Source organism: Sciurus vulgaris (assembly GCF_902686455.1).
Source record: "Sciurus vulgaris genome assembly, chromosome: 4".
NCBI lineage: Eukaryota > Metazoa > Chordata > Mammalia > Rodentia > Sciuridae > Sciurus > Sciurus vulgaris.
In genome coordinates this window covers 88,709,345-88,725,404 of record NC_136464.1, presented here as the reverse complement: position 1 = coordinate 88,725,404, position 16,060 = coordinate 88,709,345, and the positions used below count along the sequence as shown (strand labels likewise).

The 16,060-nt window shown below is 39.5% G+C and overlaps 1 protein-coding gene across 6 annotated transcripts in view; it reads left to right on the top strand.

Moving 5' to 3' along the window:
- Window positions 1-5,123: 5,123 nt before the first annotated feature.
- MAPK8 (mitogen-activated protein kinase 8) overlaps window positions 5,124-16,060 on the top strand; it is a 129,928-nt gene continuing 118,991 nt past the window's right edge. For 2 of the 6 annotated variants that reach the window (XM_079135866.1, XM_079135864.1), the window contains exons 1-2: window positions 5,125-5,287; window positions 13,671-13,710. The gene's annotated coding sequence lies outside the window, so the exon portion shown is untranslated. Of the gene's footprint in view, window positions 5,288-13,670; window positions 13,711-16,060 lie in introns of all 6 variants that reach the window. The other 4 variants (XM_079135862.1, XM_079135863.1, XM_079135867.1 and 1 more) reach the window with 3 other exon arrangements.

Genomic DNA, 16,060 nt, shown 5'->3' with positions numbered 1-16,060 from the left:
GCCCTTTTGTCTGCGACGCTTTGCCTCACCTCTAGCATAGAGCAATGGAGCTGGCCCACCATGGACTGAATCTCTGAAATTGTGAGCTCAAATAAAACTTTCCTCCTCTAAGTTGTTCTTTTTTTTTTTTAATCTTAATTATTTGTACATGACAGTAGAATGCAGTTTGACACATCATACATAAATGGAGCATAACTTCTCATTCTTCTGGTTGTACATGATATAGAATCATACCAGTCATGTAGTCATATATGCACATAGGATACTAATGTCCAGTTCATTCTTCCCACCCATGTACCATTCCCCTCCCTTCACTCCCGTCTGCATACTTCAAAGTAACTCTATATAAGTTGTTCTTATCAGGTATTTTGGTCACTGTGACAAAAAGCTGACCAACACAGCTTAGAACAAGTGGAACTTTCAGCAAAAGTTGGAAATTCACAGGTGTACCCCTACCAAAGGGTCATTGGTAATATGCTTGACAATCTAGTATGAATTCCAGTTTGACATTTGAGGGGCAAGGGGTGGAGAACTGAAGGAAGAGGGAGGATGAAGGTGGAGTTAGGTTCTCTCTAAGGTCACCCAAGGGATAGGGGCCAGTCACGGGGTGCTGTTTTCTCTTACCAGGGCCTAGACAAATGTTCTGCAGTACCTTTACAGTTATAAATGGCAAAATTCCATTGGGACAGAAGAAATTCTTAGCTAAGAATTATAGATGGGATCCATGCTGAGAGATCAGCACAAAACCCTCTTATGAAATATGAACTTATTTAAAACAATAGCAAGAATTATATTAATCAGTTAAAGGTCTTCAACAATATATTCCTTTCCTCCAATTCAGTTCCATTTGTGTTTTTCTCCAGATGAGAGTATCTTCAACATCTGGTTAGTATGCACTGAAAAAGTTTATTCAGACTCAGGTTCTGGAGGCTGGGAAGTCTAAGATTAGGTGACCACATCTGATGAAGGCCTCATTCTATATAAACTCTTGAAGAAAAACAGCAGGTTAAGTAGGAGCATGTAAAAGAAAAGCGCTTATGCATGAGAGGGGAGGTACAAGGCTCACTTTACAACTCGTTATGGTTTGGATATGAGGCGTTGTCTGCCAAAAGTTTCTGTATTAATGAAAAATGTTTAGAGGTGAAATGATTGTATTGTGATAGCCGTAACATAATCAATCCGTCCTAATTTGGACTGAGTAGTAACTATAGGCAGGTGGGGGTGTGACTGGAGGAGGTGGTCACAGGGGACATGCCCTGTCATGGTGCATCTTTCTGTTTCCTGGTTGCCATGTTCTAAACTGCTTTCCTCTGCCACTCTCTTCCACTATTACTTTCTGCCTCACCTCAGGTCCAGAGCTATGGAGTCCACTGAGCATGGAATGAATCTCTGAAACTGTGAGCCAAAATAAATTTTTCCTCCTCTAAGTTGTTCTTTTCAGGTCTTTTGGTCACAACCCCACAAAGTTGACTAAAATACCACTCCATGAGAATACATGAGAATAAATTATTCTAAAAAGAACAAATTCAGTCTCTTGAGAAAGACATTAATCCACTCCTGAGGATGGTACCCCCATGACCCAAACACCACTTGAAAGCCCCACCTCCAAATATTGCTACCCTGGCAACCAAATTTCAAAATGAGTTTCAGTGGGGATAGGCAACATTCAAACCACAGCAAGGAATAAATGCTGATGATTTTTTTCAATGAGCATACACATGTGTACTCAGTCTATAGTCTTAACTAGCTTGTCTCCCTCTTGCATGAACCTGGAAGCAAAGAGAAGGTATCACATATAACTCCAAAATATTGCCCCCTTCTGTCTTTATTTCACAATGTTTGAGTTGTGACTAAGGCGGTCTGGTCATTTTTGGTCTTGTCCTATCCTTTAAGAAATAAGCCATAGTTCTTGGAGTCGGATTAAAAAAGTGCAATCTGAATACCTATCTTTCTTCTGTTCAGGCTACCAGGGCCTGTTCCAACCCCTTAGAAGTCAGCAGGATTTTTTTTTTTGGTACTGGAATTTAACCCAAGGGAGTTTCACCACTGAGCTACATCCACAGCTGCCCACTTTTTTATGTATAGTTTTAAAATTTTGAGATAGGGTCTCAATAAATTGCTGAGGCTGGTCTTCAACTTGCAATCCTCCTGTCTCAGCCTCCAGAGTTGCTGGGATTATAGGTGTGTGCCACAGGGTCCTGCAACAGCCTCTGTCTTGAAGGATCCTCAAAGTGTATCTTGGAGTCAGTTGGGTCTGAACCTCTTCTGCCTGTGGAGGGAGAAGTAGACTTGACCAGGGTTGTGAGTGAGTAAATAGCTTTCTGAAATCACACACGTGCACAAACACTTACAAATGTGTGTAGAAAAACAGAAGATGAAGTTGGTGTGTACAAAAGAAAAGCATGTTCTTTTACATGTAGATAATCAGAAACTGACAGTGGTAGCTGATGCTAAATCAGAAGCTCTCCCTGCTATTAATAGGATTATAGAACTGGGCTCTGTTCCTAGCAACTTCCCTCCCTTCATAACTGTCCTAGGAGTTATATTGTCTTTTGTTACCTCCAGGTCTTTAATTTGTCTGGTGGAGAGTAGGAGGTACCTGATAACACCTCCACCTGTGTGCCCAATCACACTTTCTACTCTCTTGGGAAACACTCATAATTATTTTTCCTCTTCCTTGTTTATTTAGCTTCTCGCTCTCAGAGTGTTCCCAGCAGATGTAAAATATACTTGTGTCTCTCTTTATTGCCCAGCCTATCCATATTCACTACCTCCACTTCTAATCTCCCACTTATTCCTTGGTCCTTGCTAATCCACTTCTGGTTCTACTACTCCAGGATTTCAGTCCTTCAGTTACAGTTAATATTATTGATCACTCCTTTCTACCTGATCCCTCTTTCTGGTTTTTCTTCTACTTTTCCCAGCAACTCTGTTACTAGCTCATCTTGCTCCTTGTGGCCATTTCGTGCTGAAGTCTCTAGGTCATCTTTTCTTCTTGCTCACTGTTCTCTCCCTCAGGCTTGAACTAATTCTCTGTATATTATTCATCTCCTATTTAACTGAGCCCCAGTTCTGTCCTTCCAACCAATTTGGCATCTCTTTTGGGCATTTCAAAAATCTTTAAACAAACAAAGAAACTGCATTCACGATTTTTCTACCTCAGTGGTCCTCTTCCAGGATTTTCATATTGATGAACCAGCACTGACACCCATTCTTGGCCACAAGCCAGAAACCTTAATGTTCCCCTCTTCTTCGCTGCCTTACCTAAACCCATCACTTGCGGAATATGCAAGTTCTGCACATAGGGTCTTCTAAATGGTTTTCAGATCCTCTCCTTTACTATTTCTGTGATCATCATCCAAGACTAAGCCTCCACTTTTTGCCATCTGTATCAATCCACCTGGCCTTCTTCCAATAATTAATCTTTTCAGGATGTCATTCTGATCATGGTACCCCCTATGCTGAACATCTTCCAATTGCACTTACATAAAAAGATTTTCAACATGGGTCAGGGTGTCTGTTCTAGGTTAGTTCCTTTAGTTTCTCAATTTTATCTCATGGATCCTTCTTCCTTCATCCTCTCTGGCAAAGTTAGCTCCTCCTCAATTTCTCCAACTTACCCTACTCTCTCTCATCACAGGATCCTTATTGGTCCTTATTGATCACTCCTTTCTACCTGATCCCTCTTTCTTGGTTTTTCTTCTACTTTTCCTGGCAGCTCTGTTACTAGCTCATCTTGTCAAGTTACCTATGTCAGCAATAGTCTCTGTCTGGTCAAATCTGTTCTCAACTCAGGGGGCATTTCTTCAAGGAAACATTTTCGGGATTTATAAACTACATCAATTAGTTTCATAATCCTATATGTCCTTAACAATTTGCATTATAACAGTGATAATTTTGCACTTCTGATGTTATTTTCATATAAGTGATTAAATCTGTAAGTTTCATTGTATTGCCACCCTGGAACATTGCCTGGCAGAGAATGGGTATGTGCTAATTATTAAAGGAAGGAAGGAAATAAAGGCTGAGAGGAAGGGGGAAAATGGAGAGTGAATATTACATGTTCCATTTCAGAATTATTAGAAACACAACAGCCCAACATGTAATATTTATTTATTGTTTAGGTAACTTATCTCTGATTGTAATCATAACTAATCCTTTGGGAAACCATGCGAAAATGCCCAAAGCGTAAGAGAAAACCAAATAGTTCTTCATTCCAGTCCAGTGATGAACCACTGTTAAAAGAATTTGGTATATTTCTTTTCTATGTATATACTACATATGTGTGTGTGTATACACATATATATGTATATATATAGTTCATAAGTGGAAGAATCTATATATACTTGCTTCTTCCTCTTAATGATATATTGTGAACAGTTTCCCTTGGTAAGAATTCTTTGAACAAATGGCGTTTAAAGTACTAAAATGTATTCTATTGCAGGGATGATAGTAATTTAAATGCCTTTCCACCCATTGTTGGATATCTAGTGGTTTGTCAGCTTGTCACTTCTATAACTAACACTTGCACGCATTCTGGGGTCTCAGAGATAAATCGGGTAATTCAAGTAATCTGGGAAGAGGTGGATTATGGAAAATCAGGAGGTAGCTTTTTCTAGGACGATGAAGAGAACATTTATTTGCTGGTAGGTGGCTGAACCCCGACAGGTGTCCTCAGAACGGAACATACTGTGTTGTTCAAGGTAACGAGCTCTTCTTGCCTCAGGTGTGTGCCCAGGCAGGCGTGTCAGCTCGCTAGGCAGGTTTGGCCTAAGCCACCTCACCTCCAAACCCTGCTGTGAGGAGCCCTGGAGGGTTAGGCTGTGACTAGTAAAGTGCCCGGGGCCAGATGCCGTGTCCGGGCCACACGCCGACACGTGCCAGCTAGGGTCCCGCCCCCTCCCATTCCCAGCCGGCCCCTAACAAGACTCTCTCGGAGGATCTCCCAACCGCTCAAGCTCCAAGCGACCTCCACCAAGTCAGCCTGGTCCGCTAGTGTAGCCACGCCCACTAGCTGCGGGCCCCGCCCCCGCAATCCGGGCCCCGGGGCTGCCCCGCCCCGCGGGCCGCTCCAGAGGGAGGCGCGGGGGTGGGGCCCTGCGCGATGACGTGGGCGGGCGTGCGCGGTGACGGCTCGCGTCCCTGTTACTCAGCGGAGCGGCCAAGGCCGGACGACGCGGCCCGGAGAGCGGAGCCGGGAGCAGCGCTGGGTAACGGCCGCGGCGAACGCCTGGACGGTGTGCGTCCCCGCTGGGGTCCTTACTGTTGCGGTTTGCTGCGCTGCCAGGTAAGTGCGGCGGGTGCCGCAGGGACGGGGCACCCGGCGGCCCCGGTGTTTATGTTATTGTGCCGCCGCCGCCGCCTCCTTCTCCTCAGTCGTGACCCCCTCCCGGGAGTGGGGGCGGGAGCGGGCGGGCGGCGGGCGGGGGCGGCGCGGGAACAATAGCGGCCCGGGAGGCGGGAGCCAGGAGAGGGGGCGTGGGCCCGCGGGACCCCGGCCGCCCGCCCGCCCGCGCCCGGCCCTCAGCCTTGAGCTCCGCCCGCCGGTCCTCGCGCGCCCTCCTCGCAAGGGTCCCGCTTCCACGTCTGGAGGAGAAAATGGAGCGGGGGGTGGGTGGCAAGTTCTGAAACACTTCGGCGAAGGTCGGACGGAGGCGCCTTCGCGGCCCGCCGCGCCCTGGCTGCCTCCCCGGGGGGCGGGGAGCAGGGAGAACGCTCGCGTCCCGGTTCTCTGGTTCCCCACGCCTGCCGGGCACCCACGGGACCGTGTTTTGTTTCTCGGTGGTTTCTTTGTGCTAACGTCCTGAGCGAACGCAGGCTGCAACGCCGATAAAGGTTCGGGTGGGCTCCAGCCCTGGGTTGTGAGAGAACCCGGCCGGTGGTTAGTGCGGGAGGTGTGTTATCAGGCTCTCCCGGAGCTTCAGTGGTCTGCGCACATTTCTCTTGAGGGTCACTCGGTGGTGACCTTTTGACTTTTTCACCCCACCCTATTATCCCTTTGTCTTGGCACTTGACTTTCCTATCCAGAGATGGCAGAACAAGTCCATTTTAAAGTACTGTGACACACACTTTACATTTTCATTTCCCAAAGTTCCCATCTGATCTTTATCTTGAATTTAATAACATGTTGACTACAGGGTATCAGACAAAGTCCATTGGCTACTATTTTTACCACTGAAATTCAGTGATCTTCCCAGTAGATTTTTGGTCTGTCAGCTCTTTGTGTTTTGAGATAAGCATCCAGCAGATACCTCCGTGGCAATTAGAACATCTGTTTATTTCATTCATTCATTCAGCAGCTGTTCAGTACTGTATCCAGATGGAGAGGTCTGAAGGTAAAGGGAACTATCCTTAAATGGAAGAGAATACTAAGAATGAAATATAATAGATATACCTTTAAATGAGACAGTTTTATAAGGGATGTATGTTAAGGAAGGTACAGTTAGCTTTGGGTCGTTTTACTGTTTTTATTTTTATTTTTTAGCACTGTATCTGGAAATTAAAGTAATTTTATGTTAGGAAATATAGCTGTGTTTGGTCTAAATGTACAACAGCTTTTATGTTTTAATTTTATTTTTTCCATTCATTTATACTGTTGGCCCCACATTCCCTTTTGTGGTTAACATTAAACCTAGGAGATTAGATGCTATAAGTGAATATGTTTATGTTTAGTGCAGTGCCAGACAAAAGCAAGCAATCAAAATGGGACTTGCTTGAGGGCAGGTACATCTCTTTCTCCACCACCTAGCCAGGGATATAATAAGTGTTCAAAAAGAGTTGGATGTATGAAAAACTCTTTATAATTGATAATATTCAAATCAATCCTTTAAAAAGACAATATTCTCCATGAAGTTTTGGAGACTGTCAGTTCTAGATGGCTAAATGATCAATTCATACAGTACAGTATCTCTTAGGACAACAGGGTTCTTGAATCACTTAAGTGCCTTTTTTTCCCCCTGTCACTTCAAGGCTGTTCACTATCCTAAAATAAAATCTTGTCTAAATAGTTTGTTTTGCAGTACTGGGTATTGAACCCAGAGGCACTCTACCACTGAGTTACATGCCCAGTCCTTTTTATTTTTTATTTTGTTTTGAGACAGGTTCTTGCTAAGTTGCCAGGGTTGTCCTCGAACTTGTGATTCTCTTTCCTCAGCCTTCTGAGTAGCTGGGACTACAGGTGTGTTCACCCAGTTAAATATTTTTAATATGATTAATAAAGTTGTGATGTGTGTTTGTATACATAAATATACAGTTGAATGACCTAATCTGAAAATTCAAATTACCCCCCAAATCTGAAACAGCTCTGGTCCCAAGCATTTTTAGATAAATGATACTCAACCTGTATGTACATATGTTCACAGAGGTATTCACTTAGGAATCTAAATGATTGCATTTATCCTTTTGCAAGTATCATTGGAAAGGTTTTGGGTGATTTCTTTATTTTAAGTAGAAGAGTAGAACAGAAGAAATAACCTGCATAAATGTTTTATCAGAAGCATTTAATTTCTAATACTTTAGAAATACTTATTAGAAATTAAGTTTTAACTTACCCTCTTGGCAAAGCATATGACCTGAAACCCAAAATAATATTTTATTCAAGTTATAGTGCATTTCCACTGCTTCTTAATAAGTTTTAGCATTTGTTTTTGATGTTCAGGATTTTGAGGTGAACTTATTTGATGTAAGGTAGAAATGAAGAAATAATAAAGTGATACTTTTAAAGTATGGGCTGGAAATCTTGAAACACCATACTTTCATTGGTTTGCCTAGTTATTTTAGATTTCAGTAAGTGTCACTGATAAAAAAATCCTTAGGCACTAGCTCATAGGCTATGTAAAATACTGTTTTGTTTCCTGAATGCTGTTTTTAAAAATAACAATTAAGATTTATTTCATGTATCATAAAATTCACCATTTCAGAGTACACATTTCAGTGGTTTTTTTAGTTTTATTTACAAAGTTGTGTATTGATCACCATCAATTACAGAACATTGTCATCAACCCAAAGAAGAATTCCCATACCCATTAGGGCTCACTCTACATTTCAGTCTAAATTCTATTTTAAAGGAAAAGAGAGAACTGGTTCTGTTCATAAATATATTCTTTTAATGAATTTGAAAAGTTCTCCCTTTAAGTGTCCTGGCAGAATAGGCAACTATATCCTTCAGACCCCTTTGGATCCTGAAGGAAATACCACTTGGAAAGGAGATTAATGTAAGAATAAATTGCACCAAAATTTATAAGGTTAAACTCTTAACTATTTGCTCCATGCCTGGTATTATGGAAATGACTGTGAGGATACTGATGCTCAGTGAAAAAAATTAATTCACTGTTAAATAACTAGCCACAAAGTATACTACTGATGATTATGAGGTTGTTGGGCCTGCTCGTTTTTGATTTGCTTTACTAGTGGATTGAGTTTTGACATATTTGAGTCATCTACATGGTTGAGATGCTTCATTGCACGTGTAGAAGAATAACAGTGTCATGAAGATGCCAGTTCTCTAGAGGTCAGGTCAATGGTATGGGTAGTAGCCTTTCTGATTTGTGTAGTGCAAGGAAATTATTATAATCATGTAGCTTTAGATATGAATCATTTGACTATTTCAGAGATCTGTGATGCTTATTATCTTAGTCATGAACTCTTTACCTGAACGTTGAGAAGCTTTGCATTCTTACTGTAATGTAAGATATCTTTAACTTTGATTTCACAAGTTTATTTTGATTAAAGAAAATTTACTACCTAAAAGGCGATAGGAGTATTGGAATGAGAGTGGTCCTAGCATGCCGAATGCATATCTCTAATCTCAGGTATTTGGAAGACTGAGGCAGAAGGATGGAATGGCAAGTTCAAGGTCCCCCTTTGTCAACTTAGCCTGTTGTAAAATAAATAATAATATTAATAAAAGGGCTGTAACTCTGTGGTAGAGCACCCCAGGCTAAGAGTTATCTTGTCATTCAGTAGCTGGAACTAAAGCAGTCTAGTAGTCAAACTTAAATTCACTCTGGACTTTGCCATGAACAAGCTCTGGAACTCTGGGCAAGTTGTTTAGCCTTCTTAGTTTTAGAATTGTAAACAAACTGTCAAAACTTTTTTATAGAAGGGTTGTTCCCCAGATAGGTGGTTCTTCAGAAACTATACAGAAAGAGGCCTTCTTGGATGATTATCAGGAGCTCCAGTAAAGAACAGCAAATAAGGGACTGGGAGTAGTACTAAGTGGTGGAGTGCCTGCCTAGCACATGTGATACCCTGGGTTCCTTTCCTAGGACTGCAAAACAAAAAACAAAACAGCAAGCAAAATTACCCTTGAAATTTTCAGAAGCAGGGAAAATTATTAATTTCTTTCTTTAATATGCAGAAAAACAAAAAGCTTCACCTTAAATTAGATTCTTTGAGTGGTAGGTTTTATTTATTCTGCAGCATGATGCCTTTTGAAAAGACTTGATGTTCTCAGAAACTTTGTGGAAGTTGTTAAAATGAAGACTTCATTAGCCTCAAGAAGCTTATGATCGAGGATGGGACTTAAGGCACACCTAAACAGTGAATTTATATTCTTTTAAAAGAGGTATGAGAGGTCTTCTCCAAACAGAGTCTACTTCAAATCTCTGGACAGGCCAAATTTCATTGAAACTAGTTTTTAAGAGGGAGAGAGAGAATGTGTATGTGTGTGTGGTGGGGGTGTGTTTTTGTAGGCCTTTTGGAAAACTTACTAGCTGACATTCTTTTTCAAGGTGGTGGGTTATGTCATCTGTCTCCTACAACCCTTTGTAGTACATCATATTTGGTTAAAATATGCAGATTTTTTAGAAAGTTAAAGCCAGCTAGAGTTCACTTTATGTGATATAAGCAAGTTCATTTGGGCCTGCTTTATTATCTGTCAAATAAGAGCAATAATAGTATATAACCTCATAGGTCTGAGATTTAAGGTACTGAATGTAAAGTACTTGGTTGCTTTCAGGAAACTTTAGTTTTTGTTTTCACTTATTAAAGTCCAGCAGATGTAAAATGCTGAGTAAATTAAAAATCATTTTGATGCACAAATTCTTCTGAGCATACTAGTTGATTTCCTCTGTATTTTTTTTGGGGGGGGGGATTAAAATTTGATTATCTCATCAAATATGAATTGACTGAGATTTCTTGTGTACACTAATCCTTTCTGTCTTAAAATTTAGAAATGTTCCAAAAACAAATATTCAAAGTTGATAAGTATTTGTCACATTCTCTGATACAATGTTGTTTCACTATTTCTTACCCCTTCCCCAAGCAGAGATTCCTTAAGCTTTCCGAGTTTATTTTGACAGATATCTAAAGGATTGGGAACCCAGGACCTGGGGATAGTTTTATCATGTATTTTTTCTGAAGGAAGTAGAATGCTGTCATGTATTTTAAATTTAATCTTATTGGGATCTTTGACTGTGGAGATTACATACTTGTCATAAAGTAGGTAATCACAACAGTTCATTAGGTGCTTTCTAGAGTCTCTTAAGTTTTCTGTGTGGTAATGGTACATAAAATTTCTTGTTTCTTCTTGAGGTCAGCAACTATGAGATGACACAGATTTTACACAGGTGTTGTTTATTGAGAAATCACTCTGTCACTCCAGGTAGTAAGTAATGTGGGAGCCTGACTTCTACACTGTTGTTGAAATCAATCTCTCCCTTTAATGATATGAGTATAACTTGATAGGAGGTAAAACTATAAATATGTTCATTATGTCCTAACACAAAGAAGCAAATGTTAGTTATTTTGTTAGGAATTCCTTTTGCCATCAGGGGACTTCCAAACCATCACATTTTTTGCCCTTCCCTTAAAAATACTGGATAAGCTGCAGAAAGCAAGATGTCTTTTCCCATTTCTGGTTGTGGTTGAGACTGTACAGATGAGTCCAAATCATAAGAAAAGGCAAAAAAAAAAAAAAAAAAAAAATCTCCTCAAATTCATTTTGGAATACAAGAGGGTATTAAAAGTATAAAAAGCGCATACTAGAGAATATGCTACTCAGATACCAACTGTAGTCCTCAAACTTTTAAATCGAGCCTCTGAAAAACTTAAAGCTAAATCTGTTCTGGAAGCACTTTCTTGTCTTTTCTCCAGTATGAGAAGTATGGGCCTCACTGCTTCCTGCTGAGAGGCACTAGCCTTTCACCTACCTATTTTGTTTTTAAATTCCTTTTTTTTTTTTTTTAAAATTATTTTTAGTTGTAGATGGACACAATATCTTTATTTTGTTTGTTTATTTTTATGTGGTGCTGAGGATTGAACACAGAGCCTTACACATGCTAGGCAAATGCTCTATCACTGAACTACAACCCCAGCCCCACCCGCCTATTTTTGAGGATATGAGAAGGGGAAAACAGCCATACTTTCTTTGCTTACCTGGAAGCATCAAAACATGGGGAAGTTGCTATTTGCTAAAAGTTGTTGATGGAACAGAAACTCACCATTCCCTGGCTTCTCCAGAGAGGTTGCCTCTGACTCTCAGATGCCATTTGGGTCAACCAAAGGTGAGATGAAGGAAAGCTGTGACTTGAGAGTCACTTTTCAGTCAAAACAAACAAAAATTGAAATAATCTGGTTTTGTCTGTTACTACTGAAAATTTAAAAGTTTGTTTAAACTTTTGACTGAATTCACTTTGATTCAGAGTTCCCAAGATTTAAAAAGATGTACAGTAGAGTGCCTCTTTTTTCATTCTGTGCAGCCACCCAGTTTCTCCCTCTGGAAATGGTGATGTTTCCTATGAATCCTTTCAGAGGTGATTTTTGTATGCTCAAGTAAATACAAACCATAATCCCTTGTGCAAAATCCTTGTCTGGATGTTTTTCAGAATTAGTTTCTCTTTGGAATTATGGAAAAATGATGTAGTGCATTCACCTATATTATCCAAAATCTCTAATAGGAGTTGGTAGTATCCTGTAATCAAACACATTAATATGTCTGTATTGAAAGCATAAAGAGCATAATAAGTGGGGTGAATAAAAATTATAAAGCCTTTTGCCAAATCTTGTTAGGTTTCACTGCCAAATGTTTGTACTAAACTTACTTTAAAACTTGTTTTTTTATTTTTATTCCTGGATTTTTGTCTTACCAATGAGGGACTGTATTGTTCACGTGTGTGTATGTATATGTATGTATTACTCTCTGCTGACTCCTTTATCTAAGTTGTTGAATACTTTGTGCAAACAGTTTTATGATTTTCTATCTGCCTTTATCTGTTTGAGCTGTTATAACAAAACAACATTGACAGGGTGGCTCAAGCAACAGAAATGCATTTCTCACAGTTTAAGAACAGAAAGCCCTGGCCAATTTGGTTCCCTGAGGAACCAATCTTGTGAGGGCAATCAGCTGCCTTCTCCCCTGTATTCTCACATAGCCAGGGAGAACTCCAGACTCTTCTTCTTATAAGGACACTAATCCCATTATGAGAGCCCCTGTCTCATGAGCTCATCTAAATCTTATTACTTCCTGAAGGTCTCACCTCCAAGCGACTTCAACATGCTCCTTTAGGGGAACATAAACACCACTTAGTCTTAAACACCATTATACATGTGTACCATTGAATTAACTAATGCCTTTTTTGTGTACACTTAGTTTATTTATTCAGTCTCCGTGTATATATATCATTTCATGCTTGTATAGAAATGTATAGGATACATCTCCAGAGGTGGATTGCTTGGTCAGAGTGTATGTGCATCTACAATTCTGATATGTATTGGCAGCATGTAATACATAGAGGTCCAACTTCCATTCCACCAGCATCAAGTGAGGAAGCCTGCTTTTTTAATCATTGCCATTATTGGTGAGATTAAACATCTTTTAAGGTTTGTTTGCATTTTGTCTTATTAACTGTCCTTAACCTTGCTTATTTTTCTGTTGCTTTGTTGCTCATTTTCTTAGACTTGTGGGGCTTATTTTTACACTAAAAATAGCTATTTTTTTTTTTGAAATATTGTTTCACAAGTTGATGTTTGCCTTTATAGGATAAGATAATATACATGGGTCCAACCTTGTTTTTTTCACCAGATGATCACCCAGTTGTGTCAACATTATTTAATAACCCATCTTTGTCTTACTGATATAAAATGCTTTATCATTACTGAATTTCCTTGTGTATTTGGGACCATTTCTATTCTGTTGACCTGTCTATCCATTTAGGAACCAAGCCATCCCATTTTAATTATTGTAGTTTGTACTGTACTTTCTGGTAGGGTGAATTCTTTCTATTTTTTTTTTTTTTTTTTTTTTAGGGTGAATTCTCTTTCAGATTTTTGTCTTTCTGGTTTGTATTTTGTTTATTTTATATAAATTTTTAGACTCAGATCCTCTAGTCTAGTCCGGACCCCTTCTTTGCCAATTCTCTGCCATTTCTGTTGAGATTGTGATATTTTCCATTTTATCGTGGTAAAATTTGCATATAATAAGATACACAAATATTATATGTGTAGAGTCCAGTAAAAGTTTGCCAGTATATGTGTGCACTTGTATAACCTGTATTTCAAGATATAGAACATTTCCATCAACAACAAAGTTTTCATATATCCTTTCAAGTTGTCCTGCCCCCAACAGTGATTGACTTCAGTTTTCAATTACATATACTCAATTTGCCATTAGGATTATTTAAAAAAATTTTTTTAGATGTTGGTAGACCTTTATTTTATTCATTTATTTATAGGTGGTGCTGAGAATTGAAGCCAGTGCTTCACGCATGCTAGGCAAGTACTCTGCTACTGAGCCAGAACCCCAGCCCCTAGAATTTTTTTAATAGAATTTTTTAATAGGAACTTACAATGTTACAGTAAACTTAACCTTTTCATTCGAGTCTCTTTTTCAGTTCCTAATAGCATTTTAGCTACTAGTAGTAAGTTCTAAATGCCTAGTAGTATTTTGACTACTTTTCGTATGCATAGCATCTAGAGATGGTTTCCAGAAATACAGCTTAGTCTGCTGTCACAAAACATACAGTCAAGTCAGAGGTTAAGCTCTTTCCAAATGAGGAGTGAGTGAATGTAGATAGAAAGGTGTTGTGCTTAGATAAATGATCTTGACAAAAATCAGCAAGTAGAAAAATATGGAAGTGGGTGAGGCGGTAGAGGGAGTGTGATTTGGATCTTGGGTTTGAGGTAGCTTAACTTTATGAAGCTTTATGATTGTTGATTGAAGATATCTGAATGAAATTCAGAGATCTTATTGTTTAATAGACAGGGTATAATTTTTTTTCTTTATCTTTCCACCTCTCCTTGCACCCCCCCCCCCAAACTGAAGCATTTTGCTACTCAAGGACCCACACATTGTTGAGTAGGCTAGTAACAAAAATATAGATCCCAGGATAAGCAAGAGTCCCAGATATCCAGATGATATAATAACTAATAATCAGTGCTAAATCATATTTCAGGCACTGTTCTAGTCCTTTACATATGTTTAAACATCCCTTGATCCTAGGTACCATTATATTCCCATTTTATAGTTTAGGAAACAGGCACAGAGAGATTATTTGGGAAGTTGTTGGTAATCTTGATGAACAGTTTTATTAAAATGGGAAGAAAGGAACCAAATTGAAGTTTTGTTTTGTTTTGTTTTAAACCAATGAATGAAAATTTTTTTTGAAAAGTGAGAAAAGAACAAGGACTGATAGTGGATGTAGGTAGCTTATTCAAGATAACTCAAGTGGAACAAAACCATGAGTTGGTAGGTAAAGGAAAATGAGGGGTCTGGAAAATGAGACTGTAAGAATGAGATTGTGCAGGATAGAGAATAGAAAGCATAGGTAGAGAGTTTGGTCCTTGTTAGAGAAGAGATACTTTTTTATTGAAAGGAAGGAATGCAGAAGGGAAAGGAGGTAATGTGCACTCTTCCAAGGAAGCTTAGTGTTTGGAAGATGAGGGTTTGTACTTGTAGTTTTCATCTCTAGTGGTTTCTGTTTTCTCAATGAAGCAGAAGATTCACATGGGCAGACTGGGATGGGAGTGTTCAGTTTGAAGCGGTTGCCAGGAAGTATTGATTGTTCCTTTGAGGTTTGAAATCTTGAATTTAAAGTGGCATCTGTTGGTCTGATTTTGTGATATTTTCCCCCAGCATTAAGGTGAAGTTTTGCCAGGTTTATCGGTCCAAAGAGTTCTCCAGAGAAACAAAACCAGTAGGACAAATAGATAGATGGACAGACAGACAGAACAGCTGAGATTGCAAGGAATTTGCTGGTGTGAGGATTGACATCTGAAATCTGTAAAGCAGGCAAGAAACTTTTGGGGCAGGAACAAATATTGTAGCCTTGGGAAGAAATTTCATCATCTTGGGTAAACCTGTTTTCATACTTAATAGCCTTTCAACTGATTGAATGAGGCCTGCCCTCATTGCCAATCATAATCTTCTGTACTTAAAGTTAGGGTTAGTGTTAGGGTTAGAGTTAGGGTTAGGGAGGGGGGCAAGTATGGAGGAAGGAAGTACTGTATAGAGGGTAAAGAGGGGTGGGGGGAAGGGAAAAAATAACAGAATGAATTAAACAACATTACTCTATGTAAATTTATGATTACACAAATGGTATGCCTTTACACCATGTACAAACAGAAACAACATGTATCCCATTTGTTTACAATAAAAAAAAATAGAGAAACAAACAAACAAAAAAGTCAATTGATTGTAAATATTACCACAAGTACTGTTATAGTGGATGTGTGAGACAGTGCAAGAAGGTTCAGAGGAGAAATGATTGGGTTGTGAAAATCTTAAACCAATCAATGAATTAATCCTCTAATACGGATTAACTAAGTGGTAACTGAAGTGGTATGGTGTGGCTGGAGGTGGGAATTGGGGCATGGCTTTGGGGTATATATATTTTGTTTCTGGAAAGTGGAGTCTCTCTCTGCTTCCTGATCTTCATGTGAGCTGTTTCCCTCTGCCACACTCTTCTGCCATGATGTCCTGCCTCATCTTGAGCCCCAAGGAATGGAGTTTGCTGTCTATGGATCAAGACCTTTGAAACTGTGAACCCTCAAATAAACTTTTCCTCCTCTCCAGTTGTTCTGGTCAGATCTTTTAGTCACAGCAGCAAAATAATTGACTTAAAAC